This window comes from Typopeltis vanoorti, chromosome 17, assembly GCF_054136105.1.
Source record: "Typopeltis vanoorti isolate ZY-2024b chromosome 17, IOZ_Tvanoo_1.0, whole genome shotgun sequence".
Taxonomy (NCBI): domain Eukaryota; kingdom Metazoa; phylum Arthropoda; class Arachnida; order Uropygi; family Thelyphonidae; genus Typopeltis; species Typopeltis vanoorti.
Window position 1 is genome coordinate 53128499 of NC_143565.1, and position 19182 is coordinate 53147680.

The 19182-nt window shown below is 34.8% G+C and overlaps 1 protein-coding gene across 1 annotated transcript in view; it reads left to right on the forward strand.

The window, feature by feature from the left end:
- LOC150097392 (equilibrative nucleoside transporter 3-like) overlaps nt 1-19182 on the forward strand; it is a 234354-nt gene that overhangs the window by 72071 nt on the left and 143101 nt on the right. The window lies entirely within an intron of this gene.

The following is a 19182-nucleotide window of genomic DNA, read 5'->3' on the forward strand; positions in this document are numbered from 1 at the left end:
AACTGCTGTAGACTCAAGCAAAACCATATGTTGCACCAGCAACACATGGTTTTGCTTGACACTACTCCATTGTGAACGTGTTAAAAACTAAGAAATATATAGTGAATGGGTTTCAGATATTATGGAATTCGGGTGAAGAGAATTAGCATTTCAACTCAACTGTTGGCTTGCCTTTGTCTTTGGTTAGCGTGATCTTTTGTTAATACTGGGCCAATCATAGGCACTTTATGGCTGCTCCATCTCTACTGGCGCCTACCATTGCTCTCTGTTTTTATTTCTCAGGAGTAATTTGTGAAGGATTGTTCATTAGGTATCTCAAGTCTTGTAAATTACTGGTAATTTTTGTTTGAAATAATGGGAAAGATGTAGCTATTTGGGCAGATGACTTTGACGATGCACACAAAGAAACTGTTCTTGACGCCAAAAGCAGTGATAGCGAATAAGAGCTTCTTGGTAAGTCACACCATTTTCAATTTTTTTCTGAAAACTTTAGTTTCCGAAAATCCCCGCATACATATCGCAACAGGAATTTTTAGCTTTAATTTTGGGAAAAAAGTGCGAGTTATATTCGAGAAAATACGGCAATTTTTTTTTGGCTTTGAAATTCTTAAGTATGGATCATTGGTTAAAGACTGGATTTATAAAACGCACAAAAGAGAGCAATTTAGCAGATACAAGTAGCTGTAAGCAACAAGAAAACGTTCATATTGTATCTGGATCAAATAAAATTGATAAGGGTGTGTCATCTGACATCTCTAGAGAACCAACTAGTAAAAAGATGAAAAATCTTCATAAGTATTTTATGAATTACTTGAAATGTGGATTTCATAGACGGACAATGAAGAGGAACCTATTCCAAATTTTGTTCTATTTGAAATAAATCATATTTTTTGTTTACATTAACATATAAATTCAAATGAAATAGACATTTACAATGAAGTATATTTTATTTATTATTTTGATAAGAGGGTACTTGGTAATAATGAAAATTTAAGAAATGGTACAGATATCTGAAGTTTGAGAAAACTGCCCTGACCAAACCCTGTTTCTTCAAAACATGTGCCCAGGCTGTACAAACGAAAAACCAAACACCATAACTTGCTCAAATCAAGAACTCCATTCTCTTTTAGAACTTATACGGAAGCTCGAATTAGATGAAAAAATTAGATGAAATATATATATTGTATTGTATATATTTCTCATGAAAAAAAAAACAATCAATGCTTCCAAAACAGAGTTCGAAAGAGCAAAAAGCAGGAGACTAGCTGCTTGTTCAAACGGCAGCCAAGCTTTTTGGTCTCTCTACAAAGCAATTGTAGAGAGACCAAAAAATTCCCACCCAGTAGAATGGTAGGTGCTACTGACCAGATCAAGATCAAGATAAGATAAGGAATCATGACGTGATTGGTTGTTTATTTGATGACGTCATCATGGGCGTGACGTCATGGGTTTGTGATGTTTGGAATTTCCCTGGGAGTATACATGTGTCAGTGACGTCAGTTCTTGTGTTTTGGTTCGCGTATGGAATTATGGGTGATGTTAGAGATAAGGATTTGTGTTGTGATTGGTGGGGCACTAGTGACCAGATCAAAATCAAGATAAGATAAGGAATCGTATCATGGGTGTGTGTTGTTATCAGATGAAGATAAGTGACGTCATTTGTTAGTTGTCAATAAGTGATGTAATTTAATTATTTGTAAATAAGTGACGTTATTGTTTTGAATGGAAAAGGGAGATATATTAGTGGATAAGGAATCGTGTTGTGATTGGTGGGATACTTCTGACCAAATGAAGATCAAGATAAGATAAGAAATCGTGATGTGAATATTTTTTGTTATCAGATGAAGATAAGTGACATCATTTGTTGGTTGTAAATAAGTGACGTTGTTGTTTTGAATGGAAAGGAAGATATATTAGTGGATAAGGAATTATGTCGTGATTGGTGGGACACTTTTAACCAGATGAAGAGCAAGATTAGATAAGGAATCGTGGTGTGGATGTGTGTTGTTATAGAGTTTGGAATTTCGCTGGGGCCCTCATCTGTCAGGGACATCACGTGGTGTGTTTGGTTCACTTATAGGATTGTGGGTGATATTTAGAGATAAGAATTGTGACGTTATGTGTTTGGAAATTTCTGGGGAACATATGTTTCTCTGTGATATCACATGGTGTTTTGGTTTGGCAATGGAATTGTGGGCGATATTTTTGAGATAAGATATCTTGGAATTTTCCCAAGGTGACACACATCCGTCATTGTCATCATGTTTTGTGTTTGGTTGTCTATAGATGGGTGTACTAATTTTCCAATACATTTTGGGGTATTTCTTTCCTGTTAAAGGGTAGGAATTCTTAGAGTAGAGTCATGGTAGCGGCCATGTTTAGGGTTTTCTGAATAATTTAATTATATGCTAACGTCACTCAAACATACAGTTTTTTTTTCTTCTATAGATGGCTGTACTAATTTTCCAATACATTTTGGGGTATTTCTTTCCTGTTAAAGGGTGGAATCCTTAGAGTGGAGTAGAGTCTAGTGGCGGGCATGTTTTGAGCTTTTCTGAATAATTTAATTATATGCTGATGTCATGCAAACATACACTTTTTTTTCTTCTTCTATAGATGGCTGTACTAATTTTCTAATAAATACATTTTAGGGTATTTCTTTCCTGTTAAATTTCATGGGAATTCTTAGAGTAGATTCGTGATGGCGGCTGTGTTTAGGCTTTTCTGAATAATTTAATTATATGCCGGTGTCTCTCTCAAACATACACTTTTTTTTTGCTCCGAAGTTTTCATTATCAGTTGGAGGCGACATTACTAAAAGAGTATTGGTAAATGACAACCTCTTTTGCAAATTAACGTTATCTTGTTTACAAATGTTTGGGTAATGGTGTTTTTTTAGTTTTCATGAAGAGAAAAAACTAAACGGTATTTAAAAAATAAACGGAGACTTAAAAGGTTACAATAACTTTTTTGTATGTAGGTCTAGAAATTCTAATGATAATTTAAATTTACTTACAGTTTTCCAGAATGATTCTTCTTAATGTAAATAGATATCCCAAAATAGTTGAATTTTTTATCCACAACACAACACACAAAAACACAATCTTGAATGTACAAAATTTCTGTAATAATCTGAAAAGCTATTTGACTTTTGTTCCTTAGATTTTCTGTCCGTTTGGTACACTGTTAATTCCTTACCATTGGGCCATACGATGTTCTGATGTGACTATATGTTTTAAGCATTCACATGATTCGTTCATTGTGACACACTTATCCTAAGTCGTGTGTTTTTCATGAGTAATATCTGGCAGCGAGCGGTAACTTCACATTGCAGTATTCACCTTTTTCCTGACTCATATTCTCCCTTTGATGTTTTGCGCGGTTTTATCAGTTTGGGGAAGTACGACTGTTTCTCTAGTGTAAAATGCTTATGACACATATCCTAAAATTATTCATTTCTGATTAAGGATTTTATGCAGTTATTGTTTTCAAGTAGATGGCTTGTTTGTTTGTTTACATTTTGTGTAGCTAGGAAACTGTAATTTATTTCAAACGAATATTAGCTCTGTCATCTCTCTTATCCGGTTGCCAAGTTTGTTGTACGTAGGTGAGAAATCGTGTGTTTAGGTTGGAACTCTTCGTTCTCGTGGGAAATTATTGCTGTAGTAAATTAATGCTTACATTTATTTTTTTTAAAACCAATATTGACTATTAATTTTACCTATGATTGCTTGTGCTCTTAACCTATTTCTGTAACTGAAATTTATTTATTTTATTTATTTTTTCTTTAGCATTAGTAATTTTAATTAACGGATATGTGACAAAGAAGGTTTTGAACTCGCCGTAGCGTTTTCTTTTAGAAATTTCTTTTGCCAGCACAACAAATAAATAGTTATTTCTTATTATTTCAAATGAATATTAGCTGTGTAATATATACTTTGTTAATTTCTATGTTACCTTTTATTTGACTGTAATATTATTAACAAATTATATTTACTGAATCTAACATACAGAAATTAAATAAAGTGAAAAAGACAGTATTTTTTTCCCTTTTTTTTTCGTATTCTTTTGCTTTAACATTTGCGCTGATGTTCATAGTGTATGACTTGCCACTGGTGCTTATGTGTAATTCATGTGATTTTTCTCCATGTGACATTTCAAAACAAGTTGAAATATATGGCTATAAAAAAAAATATGCTAACGCCTTTTTATTCCCGTATATATAGGAAAAAGCGACGCCATTTACTATATATGTGAAGCCTGTGTAGCTCAGTGGATGTGGCATTTGCACACCACAGCACTTGGCCGCACAAAGGAAGACTTCATTTTGAGTCTAGTTGGTGACTAGAGGAAATTTTTCTAAGCCGTTTTTCAACCAGTTCCCGAGTTAGTCGATCTCTGGCATGGGCAAGCAGGTTTTTCGTCCTGTAAATGTGGGTTTTTCAACCATAGAACCCACATTATTTCAGACATTGAATACGAGTGTGAGGGTTAGGGACCATGAGATGGCATCACTTGTTGAGCCGTCACTCTTCACTTGGTGCCTTTTAATTAGTGATAGCCTTGGGCCAGCTACCTCTAATTGGGTACCAGTGGAGATTGAACTGCCCACTCAGTCTCTAAAAGTTAGATAGGGCTAAAAACGGCCTTGCTTACTCCTGATATATGGCTATTAAGTTGGTTAATGTTTGTTTTATTTTCTCTTCCAATGACGAGTATTATTTGATATATGCATGTTGATTCACTTGATTTTATCTCCACACTGCAATACCTTTTTCTACAGCAATCTTTTTAAGAGTTTTAGAAATGTGTCGGTTTAAAATATTTAATGGCTCTGTAAAATAGCCAAATTCTAACAGTAGTGTAACTTTTCAGGTGAAATCTTCTCCACTAAAATTCTGGCTATTAATTTAATACCTGATTATTCCTTTTGCTTCCAAGAGTTGACAGTTTCTGGAAATATTTGAGGGCTTGCATGAACAAATAAGACTTTTAATTCACTGAGTCAAAAAAAGTCTCTTGTTAATTTTTGGCATGAAATTTCACAAGGAAAAAAATGTTATGGTCTTACTTAAATTTGTATAACACATCAATGACACCCAATTTGTTCATTTAAATTTACACATTTTATTTGAAGAAATATTATTTACAAATTGTATTTACTAAATCTAACATACAGAAATAAATAAGGTAAAAATGCAATCTATTTTTTTGTTCCTTAATCTTCTTATTGTTAAATTTGCACTGTTGTTCAAAGGTTCTTCCCATGCTTGTGGAATTGCCATCATGTGGTTTTTGACAATGTGACTCTCATCTGAAAGTTAATTTTCATCTGGTGATCATTGGAATTTATTACTGTAGTAACATTAAGGGTTGCATATTTATTTTTTGAAACCAATACATGTACTTCTCAGAATTATTAAAAGCACAGAATCTTTCATTGTTTCCAAAAGCATTTAAATGTACATGTTATGTTTTCATGTTTTGGGCATCCAATTTCATTTAAATCAAGAACAGGCCTCCCTATTAACCTCGTTAAAGTTTTTGATTTTTCTCCTCCTTTGGCAAGTAATATTTGATATTTGAATGTTGATTCTATCATCCAATTTCTTAGATTGTCCAGAGATATTGAACCAATTTCCCACTTCAGCTGATGGTCATATTTTATTAACCAAGAATTCTGTTTTTTAACTCTTTCAGGTAATTCTTTCCAACTACAAGGTGATTTTGTCAATGCTTATCCTACAATAATTCCACCAGAAATACAAATTTCTTTAGGAAATAAATTTGAAGTCTTATTCAAAAGAAATTGATGATAACTGAAAATTCGTATTTTTCACCCACTGTCGATTTTTCATAATCGGTTTCCTTCATTCTTCTTCTTCTTCTTAGATTACATCATATGGCACCACAAATAAATAGTTTATTATTATTATTATTATTATTATTATTATTATTATTATTATTATTATTATTATTATTATTATTATTATTAACTCTGATCGTATAGTTTATGTTAGCTTTCTGTTACAAATTCTAAACAATTAGAACTTTTCACAAAGAAACTTTCAAAGAATTTTGTGGCTCACCCATTATTTTTACATTACCAAACACAAAACACCACAATGCAAAACAGCAGCTGCAGTGGATGAACGATTACCTTAAGTCGAAAGTCACTCAACTCTATGGTTTTTTCTTATAGTACTGTTTACCCTTACTATATGCCCTAACCTGACCATTCCTTCAAAAATGAACCTTTTGTGCAGATGACTCAACAACATGTTTATGCATACTGTTGGATATACTCTTGGTGTGTTTTTATCTTACTTCATGCAGGGAAAGGTAAAATTTGTATATGTGTTATCTGGAGAGTATAAATATTTTTTCTATACCAAACTTTAAGAGTTAAAGTCATGTTTTGGGTTAATTAGCTGCTATCTCTGTGTAAAACAACCAAATTCTAACAGATCGGATTTTCGATTATGTGAACAAATTGTTTTCAGATAACTCAAACAATGTCAATAGGTAGTATTAGACAATTTCTAAAATAATCAATACATGGATATCAGTTTTCAACACTTTTCCCCCCGTTCCTGGCATTAATTTCAGAGTTGTGTTTTTTTAAAAATAGTTAAACAGAATTGCATTAAGATATAAAGTTGTGGATTTAAATATCAACTAAGTAAACAATTCACTGTGGAAAAACACAACAACAAAACCACACATCTTTGTTCATTTAAGTTTACAAATGCATATTTTATTTTGCTGAAATATAATTCACAAGTATATTTACTAAGAAAAATTCGAACCATGCAATTACCTAAAAATATTTCACAATATTTAGTTTAGACTCTTAACATTTTCCAAAGAGTTCAATAAATAAAATTTATGTAACTCACTGTTTCTTGGTTACATTACATCAAAATAGCTGGTCACACAAAAGAGTTTTTAAATCAGATAGCATGCTAATCACACCTCCACACATTTGATATTGTGTCAGTCTGGAAATGATACCATGCCTCCCTAAACATTCTGTGTATCTTTTGTCAGCAAATATACACAAACAGTTTTTATAAAATGTCCGTAAATGTCCCACAATAAAGAATCTTTATGGAATTGCATAAAATGTTGAAAGTCTAATTTTACCATTGACGAATTTAAATGATTAGCGATAATTTTCCCCCATGATATGAATAGCTGGTAATTCAGTTTCCAAAAATAGTAAATGATTATCAATGTCATACATTTTTGGTGAAAATCTCTCAGCTTCTTCACAACTAATAGAAAAAACTTTACTTCCATCAGCTCCTGTATCATCAAGTATTAGTTCCCTGTCTTGGCATTTCAGAATATAACACTCATCGAGGTCCATTTCGTAGTCAACTCTTCTTTGCATGTATCCGAGGATTTCAGACACTTCCTGCATAACTTTTCCCAAGTGGTCCTGGATGAATACATCACAATGTACGTGTCATGTCATCTAAAATAATAATTGGTTCCCATCCTTTTAGAGCTATGTGAAGAGTTTTGTCTCATGCTATTTTCCTGAAGAAAGAAAATTTCAATGACTTTTGTGGTTCACCCATTATTTTACTTTACTTTCCTGGATACCAAACACCACAACACAATACAATACCTGCACTGGATGAACGAATTACCATAATTGCAAAGACACTTGACTCGTTTGTTTTTCCTTATAGTACTGTTTACCTGACTCTTAATCCTGACCATTCCTTCCAAAATGAAAGGAATGGTCAGGGTGATCATTCGTGCATATGATTCATGGACATGTTTCTACATGCTGTTGGATATGATGTTGATGTGAGATTATCTTACTTTGAGACATCATAAGGCAAACCTTATCTCTGTGGCTCGAAGGGTATTCTATATTTTTTGTCCTTATTATTTTATTAAGTATTTTATCCTCAAAAAGTGTTTTTGATGTTAGACCATGTGAATATTTCTCTCACTCATATGTCCGAAATTGTTGGGATGAGAAAAAAAAATAGCATTAAGTGGTGGAAGTGAAAAGGTCATCAAGAGGGTGACAGAGGTCTTCCCTGCAATGCTCCCCCACCCACCCCTAACCCCATCATCCCCTATTCCCCCCCTCTCCTCCAGAAGATGTCTGCTCAGCCTAGTGGAGGTGAGCGAGCTCAACTTTTGCAGATATCTTTTAGTGATGTCACCTCCATCTGTTACTGATAACTTTGGAGGAAAAAATTAAAAAACGCGTTTTTTTATTTTTTCCAGGTTTGTTAATAACATAAAAAACAGGTGTACAGATTGTAAGCAGCAGTATTTCTTCGTGGCAGTTGAATACAGGTGGTATAGCAACACGATGTGAACTCAATGACTTCGAGAGTGGTGTCATCATGGGTTGTCACATTGGTGGCATGTCCATATGTGCCATTGCTGCTCAACTAGAGTATCCAAAATCAGTGATTGGCTATGTGATCAACAAATGATGTTCTGCAATCATTAGTGCAGGAAAACACCGGTGCCCGCTGAAAATGACTGACAGGGACAGGAGAGTGTTGAAACTGGATGCAGCAAAAACTGGCTACAATCAGCAGAGACCATCCGTGATGAGTTCCAGTGCCAGTAACAGAATGGTGAGCACTAATACTATACAAAAAGAACTCAATTTTACTGGATTTCCATGGAAAAGTACAGCACATAAGCCAAACATCACAACAAGGAACTAGGGTCCTTGTCTGACCCGATGCATAGAGCATGTGAACTGGACAACTGACCATTGGAAAGCAGTACTCTGGAACGACAAAGCAAGGTTCACCTGTTTCCAGTCTGATGGCAGGGTTTGGGTGTGGAGGCAGCCTGGTGAACGTTTGTTACCACAGTGTATTTTACCCACAGTAAAGTTTGGTGGTGGAGGAGTAATGCTGAGCGGTGCATTCAGCTGATTTGGAGTGGGAACACTGGTCGTTGTCTGTGGTTCCATGAAGGCAGCTCAGTACCTTGATATTCTCGATAATCAGGTGCTGCCTACACGGTGGAGATTTTATGGAATGGACCCGTGTTACTATCAAGACGACAATGCCCCATGCTACAAAGCTGCAGCTGTTATGAAATGGTACGAAGAGATAGGTGTTAAATGACTGCCCTGGCCTGTACAGAGTCATAACCTCAATCCCATGGAACACCTGTGGGATCAATTGGAGAGGCAATTGGGATCCAGAGTAGCACATCCTCGATCTGTCGCTAAACTCAGTGCTGCTTTGATGGAGGAATGGAAACAAATTCCACCTAATGCCTGCCGCACATTGGTGGAAAGTCTCCCTCAAAGGGTGCAGGAGGTGATCAAAACCAAAGGTTTACATACCCGATATTAGGGGTTGCCTGCTGGTATCACTGTAAATTGCTAAAGCGTCCAGACAATTATTGTAGATAGTGTAGGTTCCCAACCTTTAGATTAGGGGTTCTCAACGTGGTGTACGTGTACCCCTTGAGTGATACGTGGTAATCGTTTTCGGGGTACGCCGTGAGACCTCAAATTCTCTAGATCTACGAACAAAGTCGCTAAGTTGGCAACACTAATGCTAATTAATTTTTGAGAGCTGAGTGACGAAGTGCTTTGCTGTAGTTCAAGTCTATATACGTTTATCAATCCTCCCTCCTCTTCTCTACCTGAAAGCTGAACCTACCCTAACAGCTGATCGCCCAGTCAAAACATTCATTCTAAGTGAGTGAATATGCCATCTTGTTGCTCTATTTATTTGGTGTGATTTATTTCACTTGATGTGCTTATTTTTAGTCTTCAGTTTACTGTGAAGTTAAATGAACATGTTTCTAAAGTGCCTTGAAACATGGATAATTAAAAAGAAAAGTAATGTGGAGCCATAGCCGATTGCTTCTACATATCTATGACTAGGTCATCATCCCATGTGAGCAAACAGGTGGATGCAGCAGTAACTAAAAGAACATTAAACATTAAATAATCAAGTGATAAAAAAAATTAAATGACGTAAATATCATGAATCATATTTACAATTTGGTTTTACATGGAATAGGAAATTTAGTAGAATGAAATCCACAGTGCGTTGCTTGCTTTGATGTACTGTCACAAAATTCTATGAAACCATCTCTTTTACAGCGACACTTTGAAATTAAATTTAAAAACGGCATTCGATAAGCAAGGGCTTATTTAAAAAATAAGCCATTAAGCTATTTTGAATGTCTTTTGGAAGACTTGAGTACTAGAAAAACCGTAATTAAATATTTTTATGGTGTAGAAGAAAATGAAAGTGCACTAAAAACGTCTTACTTGCCTTCAACTTGCCAAAGCCGGAAAGGCTCACACAATAGGTGAGTCACTCATTCTTCCAGCAGGGGAAGAAATAGCTTTTTGTATGTTTGGTCAAAAAGAGGCAGACCTTGTCGGAACTATTCCTTTGTCAAACGAAACAGTTTCCAGGAGAATTAAAGATACAACCTGTAACATTAAGGATCAACTCATTCAAGTTGTTCAGTGTAGCCCGTGGTTTGTCATACAAATGGATGAGTCGATAGACATAGCTGGCTAACTCAATTACTTGTTTTTGTTCGTGGAAAATTCCAGGATGCAATATTTGAAGATATTTTATTTTTTAAGCCTCTCAAAATTTCTACTACAGGTGAGAATATTTTTAATATGATTGGTTCATTTTTGCCAAAACAACCTTGAATGCAAAAAATGTATTTCTGTATGTACTGACGAAGCAAAAGAAATGTGTGGTTATATCGTCGGACTAGCAGGTCGTAAAAAACAAGTTGTACCAGAATGTAATTTCACTCACTGTTGTCTTCACCAGAGCCCTGATAGCTAAATTTCTCCCTGTTGATTTAACACGAGTTCTGAATGAAAATGTACAAATGGTTATTTTCATCAAAACCCGACCATTGAAGTCTCAACTTTTTTCAATTATCTGTGAAGAAATGGGTAGCTGCACAAGAGTTTGCTGCTTCACGCATAAGTGCGTTGATTGTCACGAGTAAATGTTCTTTGCTGTTTATTTGAACTATAGAATTGGTAGTAGAGGTTTAGTGTAGTGGTGGAGACAGTTGTATAATAGGTGTCCTCCCACGATGAGTCTTCGGACTCCTTGGAGGTGTCACAAATAATAATAATAAGTAAGCTTTTTTTTTCGATGGACCACGAGTTTCGACTTAGAATGACTTCTACAGTTAGTATATTTAGCTGATATTTTTGAAAAAAAAAATGAATATTTGGAACTTATCATTGCAAGGAAACAACGCTGATGTGTTCTAGGTTGAGAAGAAAACAGACGGCATGGTAAAAAAAAAATTATCGCTGGGAAAACTGGATTAAAAAGAACAGCTGTGTCCAATTTCAGCGACTGAATTCATTTCTTAAAGAAGATGAGCCAACGATTACAGACTTTGAAGACATCAGAAGAAATCGTTTCACTTAAGCGCCCTTAAAGCACTTTTAAGGCAGTATTTTCTATCCCCTGATGAAACGCATGCATGGACTCGTGATCCCTTCACATTTAATTTGGAAAAATGTAAACGTCCATTGTCCAATAAAGAAGAGTTGATTGAGATATCTTGTGACAATAGTTTAAAAAGTATTCATTCCAAAAAGCCATTGATTAATTTTTGGATTGGAATGGAGAAAGAATATCCGACTTTGTCAAAAATTGCAGTGAAGTATTTGTTACCTTTCACAACAACTTGTTTAAGTAAAACTGGTTTTTCATCTTTAACTGCTTTAAAAAATAAATACAGGAACAGTCTGGATGTTGATGATGATTTGTGACTCTACCTTAGCAAGATAATCCCAATCATTGATGAACTGTGCAATCGTAAGCAAGCGCAACCATCTCACTGATTACCCAGTAAATTGTTTATAATTTTATATTTTATCCCTATTATTATAATATAACTATAGTTTTATCTATGTACAAGGGGTACGCCAGTTACATACACATTTCCGGGAGTACGAGAAGCATAAAAGGTTGAGAACCACTGCTTTAGATAATGATTTATCATATTTAAAAAAAAAAAAAAAAACACAAGACTGTATAATAACTATGATAACCAATGAACTGACCAACACTATTAGAGACCAGAATCTTCGTATTTTAAGCTCAAAATGAATCCTTTTGGAACCTTAAATTACTTTTGCTTATGTCTAGCGCTTCAAATTTTCTGACATTTTCTCGATCTACTTCCATATAACCATACCCTGCTATTTCTGACCATTTGTCGGTTTCCAAATATCACCGCTGCTTAATGTCTCCTTATGCTTCTCCTGTCATCAGTGTATGAGAGATTTTTTTCACAATCTTTAATATATGTTATAAAATGCCTTCATTCACCTGCATGTGTAATCAATAATTGTTTGCTACAATTATTGCTCATGCATCACGACAAAATGTTTTGCAGTACTCTGTTGTTCTGCTCACAAATATTTCCTTCTGTATGACCATTTCATTTCACTGATTGGTCATTTCACTTCCATTGCTGTTACTGGGAGCAGTGTCGTAACTAGGCAGATGCAATGGGTGCACAGGCACAGTGCCAGAACGAAAGGGCCCCTGCAATGAGGTATAAAAATAATCAGTATTATATTTTCATTTTCAAATTTTAAATTTGACCTACGCGGGGACGTTTCCGTAACGTTTTTGGTTGCAAATGAATGGCGTTTTGGATATTCTACTGTCTGAAACAGATTGGTGTTATGAACAACTAAGAACTATATGTAACGATTTTTGTTTTCTCTTTGGCTCGTTTTTAGAATCGATGAGCGTTGCTGATTTACAAAAATCGGCTGCAGATTTGGCTATTAAGCACAATAAAGATTTTAGTACGTATGAGCTCAGCTGTGAAATTCAAAGCTTTAAGTTTGAAGCTTCGTGATTGATATCATACCGGCTCTTCATGATTTTTGGATTTATTGAGACATATCCAAATATCGGTATTGCTTTCCGAATATTTCTCACTCTTCCCGTTTCCACTGCTTCGTTAAAATTAATCAAAAAACTATCAAGAGAGAGAGATTATCCAATCTTTCAATAGAATATAATATTGCTAAAGATATTAATTATGATGATGTGATTAATGAATTTGTTAAAACAAAAGCCAGAACTATCGATCAGTATCTCAGGAGTGGTGGCGAAGATTTTGGAAAACTTCGTTAGGGCTCGCAGAAATGGGTTGACAGAATCTCCACTTTACAACGAACAGCAGGATGCGACGTACAGCTATTTGCTAATGATACAAAGATAGGTAGGGTAATCAGAAGTACTACTGATATACAATACTTGCAGAATGATTTGAATAGGCTGGAATTATGGGCATGGGAAAATGGATGTTATTTCAATGTAAATAAATGTGAGGTCATACACTTTGATGTGATTAGATATCCAATTTCGTATTATATTAGTGGGATTATGCTTGAAGAAACTGATGAGGCTATGGATCTTGGAGTTTTGGTTGACAGGAAGTTGAAGTTCAAGGGCCATATAGGAAAAATTACAAATACAGCTCTGAGAATAATGACATTCGTAACTACTACGAGGAAATACTACGTCCTATTATATGTACACCGGTTTTAATGTTATTACCTAACCTGGAATGTTCCATAGCTTCAAATGACAGGGGTGTCCAGACAATTATTGGTAGATAGTGTATATGCAAATTCCAGCTACGAAACGTTACAAACCTATAACATATTAATAATCCAAAAACCTTTAAATAACAATACGGAATTTTTTTTCATTGATTTTAGGTTGCATTAAAACTTTTTCAATGTGTAGCATGGCTAATTTTATTTTTTGTTAAAGGCCTGGTTGCGTCAGTGAACATTATCTCTGAGCTTCAAGAATATGTGACCGTCACCATGCATTTCCTATTGGAAGTTTGAAGTGGCATGAAAAACAATTACCACGTTTGGTCTCTACAGCAGGGAAACGGAATTATCTAACCCATACCCCACCTACAATTTTGAATGTTTCACTTGTTCATTGAATGTAATTCAATGAACAAGTGAAATTCACAGTGAATTTCACTTTTACAAGTTTTAGAAGTGAAATTCACAGTAAAAAAAATCATGAAACTTTTAGGGCTTAAACCCTAAATAAAATATTATAGCCGACAAATTTTCTTAAATATAAAGTACAGTATTTTGCTTCCATGGCGCAGTAAAATTGACACGATACGCTATTTGGTTGCAAAAATCACAGGGTTCCATTCTCGTCACGACAGGAAAAATATTGGTAAGAAATTTTTCAAATAAAGGTGAATTACCAATGTTATATACGAGGGTGGTCTGAAAGATATCTCGGCCTCGACCATATAGCAACACTATCGGGAAGATTTTTTTTTCTAAGTTGATACATCTATCATAAGCATCCATGTGAAATTGCAAGTCATTCTATCAAGTAGTTTGATATATATATATATATATATATATATATATATATATATATATATATATATATATATATATATATATATATATATATATATATATATATATATATATAATTTATAAAATTAAAATTTAACTGACTAGACCCGAGAAAGTATAACAAAAACCTTTAATAACTGACGACTAGTTTCATCGGTGTTCCGAATTCTTCAGGTGAGAAAGAAATAACATAAGACTTATAAAAATAACAAGGTAAAAAACACGGACTTTCCAGCTTAATAAAAAGAAGCAGAATAGTAACAGTCATATTTGAATAGGTGACCGCGTGCTACTGTTGGCATGAGGTGAATGTGTGTGACAGCTAATTTTAGAGCGCCAGTATTGGATTACTGCGCTGTGGGAATCAGGCAAATTGTAGCTTAGATTGTTGTTCAAGTGTGAAGAGTCCAGAATTATTTCTTTTGATTCGATAATTCGTCTTTCAAATTCATCCTTGCATATATATAAATTGGTAGTGCGGTCCCAATCAACTTAGTGTGGGAGTTCTTCGAGGTTAGAGTTTGTGGAGAAGAGAACGTGACTCGAAAGGGCGCTCGCTCGTGTTCTACTGTAGGAGATGTCACGTCTATGTTCCTCAAGACGAAATAAAACAGATTTATCTATCTGGCCAAAATAAGGTCGACCACAGTCGCACAAAACTTTATAAACACCAGGAAAAGGCAGTTGGTTGTGTTTTGGTTGACTCAGAAAAGAACAAAGTTTTGGCAGAGTAGTATAGTCAGTCTTTATGTTGAATTTCTTCAAAATCCTGGATAGTTTTGGGGTAAGAGAGCTGATAAATGGTAACTGTATATGAGTGATAGGGTTGGAATCATCTTCTTGTCGAGATTGTTCGCATGGTCTCAAACGTTTAGTGATGTTACGAGATGAATATCCATTATTTAAGAAGGTGTTTTTCAGGAAGTTAAGCTCTGTTTGAAGGTCTTTTTCTGTGGAAGTGAGACATCTTGCTCGATAGGCAAGGGTGGAGATGATGCCCAGTTTCTGAGGAGGGAAGTGATGAAAAGAGCCATGCAAATATCTATCAGTGTGGGTGGTTTTTCGAAAAATTGAAAATTTAAGATAGTCAGGTAATCTACTGATCTTTAGATCCAAGAAGGGGAGAACGCCGTTAATCTCTAGTTCTGATGTGAATTTAATGTTCTGGTGTTGATTATTTAAATGGTTTAGGAAGTTTTGAAGTTCCTCTAAACCATGTTCCCAGATAAGGAAGACGTCATCAATGTAGCATAACCACAGTTTAGGCTTTAAAGTAGCTATAGATATAGCTCTCTCTCTTCAAAATCTTCTAAAAAAAATGTTAGCTATGACTGGGGATAGAGGGCTGCCCATAGCTAACCCGCTAGTTTGTTTATATATTTTATCTCATTAGCAGAAATAGCCGGAATTGATGTAGTGAGTTAGAAGAGCAAATAGTTTTTTAGAAACCTTGTCATTAAGAAGAGTCAGAACTTCATCTGTAGGTACATTCGTAAAAAGAGACACGATGTCAAAACTCACCATTCTGTCAGTCTATGAGATTAAATTTTTTTATTTTTGAGATGAAATCTTCAGAGTTTTTTATGAAGAAGGAGGAATTGCTAACTAGATGTTTTAAAGAAGCTGCAAGATATTTAGACAGATTGTGCGTAGGTGAGTCAATACCTTCCACAATAGGTCTTAAAGGAGTGTCAGCCTTGTGGATCTTAGGTAGGCTGTACAAACGAGGAATGAGGAGATGGAGAGATGGTCTTGTGTGTCTAGGAAGTTCAGAAGTTGATTTCAGAAGATTGTTTGTACGGTTATGAAATTCTCTTGTGGGATCACTTTGTAGAATAGAATAGGTATCAGAACTTAATAAGTTGTTAATTTTTGAACGATAGTCAGATTTGTCTAAAATTACAGTTGCATTCCCTTTATCGAGCGAGCGCCCTTTCCAGTCATTATCTTCAGTAATATTGTCCATTTGTATGATAGGTTAGTTTGCTGTACGATGCTAGAGTGTAGCATCGTACAGAAAACTTCTAATAAAGGTTTCTAGGTCAAACATGCATATGCCGCTGTGTTACAGCTCTCTCTCTCTCTGTACTACTAAGTTGTGTGAAACTTCTTTATCAAGTAACAAAAAAAGAAAAGGTTCATTGACACTGAGTTCAGCTCAGTAAAAGAATATATCTTATTAAATATTGCCATAATTATTTATTGATAATATAAAATAAATTTTAAAAATATAAAATAAAATAAAAATAAAATGCTAGCGTAGCCTAGGTGGGCAGTAGATGGCGTTGGTGTAGATGATACTGTTCACTGTAATTGGTGGCGAGATGGAGAGTGGGAGCCTTCCCTCAATGAGTGTTTGGACTCCCTGGAGGTCACGTCCCCAACTACAGCGTATCGTAAATAAAAAAAAATAAAAAAAAAATACCACTAATTTGAAGGCTAGCAATGGTACTTACTTTTTTTTATTTGGTTTTACACCAAAGCTAGACACTACAGCCTCTCATTACAAAGGCCTCTATCTCATAGATACCTAAAATTTACTCATTGCCGGGCCTCTTAAAAGTCTAGGGACCACAACACCAATAAATCTCGGCCTATTCGTGGGAAACTGTCACAGAAATTTAAACAACAAAACACATTATAATGTATTTTGTTGTTTAAATTTAAATGCTACGTATGCTCATAATTCATAAGCAATAATAATACAGCATAATATAACGATATAAATATTTAAAGTCATTCACAAATCCACTACTATCAAACCCCACAGGAATTGCATTCATTTCATAACATTAAGTGAGCACGCTTTTTGTATGAAACCTAATTTCGCTACTGTATGTTTTTTCTTTTTTCTTCTCTTTCGCATTAGTCATTACACCCGGTACCGTTTTTAGGGTATATCCTCTCCACGGCAAGTATTATTTTGCATCCCTAAAATATGTGATGAAATTTTTTAAAAAATGGTGTTTTTATTATTGAGGTATCATTTTGCTGATTTTTGCAATCCTCTAAACTTGCCACTCCTAGGCATTGCCTTAGTTGCTTAAGAGGTCACGACTTCCCAGCATTAGATCTGTTTTCACAATGTTCATTACAATCTGTCTTTCCACTGTTTTCTCAGTCTTCCAACTGTTCTTTTAATATTCGCTTTCCATTTTTTTTAATTCTTATATAATTTTGAATTCTGTTAACTTATTGTAGAGATAATAATATTTTGCGTCACTAAACGGGAAAAAAATCCCCATTTAGCCAGGGGTATAGTCGAGCCAGGGCGTTCTAGAGCGTTTTTTAAAAGGTACTTTTTTAAAACTATCAACATTTTTAAATTCATTATAATAAATTATAAGAATTATAATAACGAGACTTATAATGCATTTCCAGCTTTCGGTCAAAAAATAGCAGCTTGTTTGAATACCAGATCTTTGTTTTACTAATTATGTAATTAGTGCCTTCTTGTTAGTGGTATTGGACTTTCATCCACCAAAACCAGAGGTTGTATTCATTACAGTAATAATTAGAGCGGTTTCAGTATCTTTCCACCACTCTGGCTATCACTTGTACCTTAATTGCTTGCCATCTTGTTTCTTGAGTACTGACATTGTCTGCATGTTTTTCAGGTTGTAATCAACTCTTACAGGAACAGGTCTGTTGCTCCTGTGGCAGGGTTGACAGTCTCTTATGAAGCTATGGCCTTAAGAGAGAAGAAGACAGGAAAGATGAAGTGAGTGGTCTGTCCTGAAGGAGATTGGGGGGGGGGGTTGAATAATTATAGATCATATAAGATTTTTCTATTTAATTTTACTTTTAAGGGACTCTCTCCAGTTTTGGGGGACAGTTTCCCAAAAGTAGATTCTGGCAACTCAATGGACTAGACAGTTTTATCTTTTAATTTGTTTGGTGTTTTCCCTTACTGTTAATGTTTTTGCCTATGTTATATAATTTTATTTTAAGTTATTTTAATTTAATTTTATATTTTTAGTTTTTATTTTGATTTTTTATTAATTTTTTAATTATTTAATTAATTATTTATTTAATGATTATTTAATCCTTAATTTTGGTATAGGGTAATGATAACTCGCTTTTCTTCTTTGCATTCAGAGAGTTGCTCAGAAGTTGGTTATTTGGGAATTTTGAATGATTGTTTTCATTCCCATACCTCTGCATTAACATTGCTTATTAGTATAATAGATTTAGTTTAATCCTTTATCCCAGTGAGAGCAAACAAAGTTTGCGCCTGAAAATATCTTCAGGACTAAATATGGTGTTGTACTATCTTATCCAGTAAGTAGTGCAACACCAAGGCAACTCGTGGCAAAGGTGGAGCAAGCTACCAGGCACTTCTAACCCAGTATCTCCCATAATGCAAAACACATTTCCTATGTGGATATGTATACTGTTATGCATTAAAGGGATTGGCCATCTACCCAGACTAGTTTCGACCTTTATTGAGGTCTCTTCAGTGGGAGCCAGGCCCAGAGCTGGAGATACCGGGCAGAAGCAGTAGCAAGTCATCTGTGCCTATGGGAGTTGCCAAAAGGTTTATCACCTTTTTTTAACCAATTTTCAACATAACCACCAATTTTCAACAATTGCTTATTAGGTGTATGTCAGAGGCTTGGGGAAAACACTTCTCTAAAAGTGATAGAGATATTGGTGTGCTTGTTAGCCTGGTTAACATATGCTCTGGTGGCATTATTTAAGAGTATAGTACCATAGGCTTTAAGTAAATAACGAACCTAAGAGGTTGA